Source organism: Sinocyclocheilus grahami, unplaced genomic scaffold, assembly GCF_001515645.1.
Source record: "Sinocyclocheilus grahami isolate Dianchi unplaced genomic scaffold, SAMN03320097.WGS_v1.1 scaffold751.1, whole genome shotgun sequence".
In the NCBI taxonomy this organism is placed as follows: Eukaryota; Metazoa; Chordata; class Actinopteri; order Cypriniformes; family Cyprinidae; genus Sinocyclocheilus; species Sinocyclocheilus grahami.
In genome coordinates, this window is record NW_015505930.1 from 287689 (window position 1) to 288845 (window position 1157).

The following is a 1157-nucleotide window of genomic DNA, read 5'->3' on the forward strand; positions in this document are numbered from 1 at the left end:
TTTAAAGCCCATGGCACTTGGATTGTTCAAATAAAGTGTTTAAATAAAATAAAGAATGAATAAAGAACCTCGGTCAACTTCCAAACAAATTCAAGCTGACCTGCAGGCACAAGGTACAACAGTGATATCTCACACTATCCGTCACCATCTGAATGAAAAGGGACGCTATGGTAGGAGACCCAGAAGGATCGCGCTGCTGACACAGAAACATAAAAAAAGCCAGATTGGAGTTTGCCAAAACATACCTGAGGAAGCCAAAATCCTTCTGAGAGAATGTCCTGTGGACAGATGAGACTAAAATAGAGCGTTTTGGTAAAGCACTTCATTCTACTGTCTTCAGAAAATGAAATGAGGCCTTCAAAGAAAAGAACACTGTCCCTACAGTCAAACATGGTGGAGGTTCACTGATATTTTGGGGTTGCTGCCTCAGACACTGGATGTCTTGACTGTGTGCATGGCATTATGAAATCTGAAGACTACCAAAGAATTCTGGGGCACAATGTAGGGCCCATTGTCAGAAAGCTGGGTCTCCGTCAGAGGTCATGGGTCTTACAGCAGGGCAATGACCCAAAGCATGTTTCAAAAAGCACCCAAAAATGATTTAAGACAAAGCACTGGAGAGTTCTGAAGTCGCCAGCAATGAGTGCAGATCTAAATCCCATAGAGCACCTGTGGAGAGATCTCAAAACAGCAGTTGGGAGAAGAAGCTCTTCAAATCTGAAAGACCTAGAGCAGTTGGCAAAAGAAGAGTGTTCCAAAATTCCAGTAGAGAGCTGTAAGAAACTCATTGATGGTTACAGGAAGCGATTGATTTCAGTCATTTTTTCCAAAGGGTGTGCTACCAAATATTAAGTTAAGGGTGTCAATAATTTTCTCCAGTCTATTTTTAGAGTTCTGCGTAGAATGTCTCAGATTTGCCTTTTTTTCTCTGCTTTTTTTGTGTTGTTCCAATACAAACAAAAGAAATACACATGAGACTACCAAAGCATTTGTAATTACAACAATTTTCTGGGAGAAGTAGTGCATTATCTGACAGAAATGCAGGGGTGCTAATATTTTTGACCATCACTGTATGCATATATATATATATACATATATATATATATATACATATATATATATATATATACATATATATATATATACATATATATATA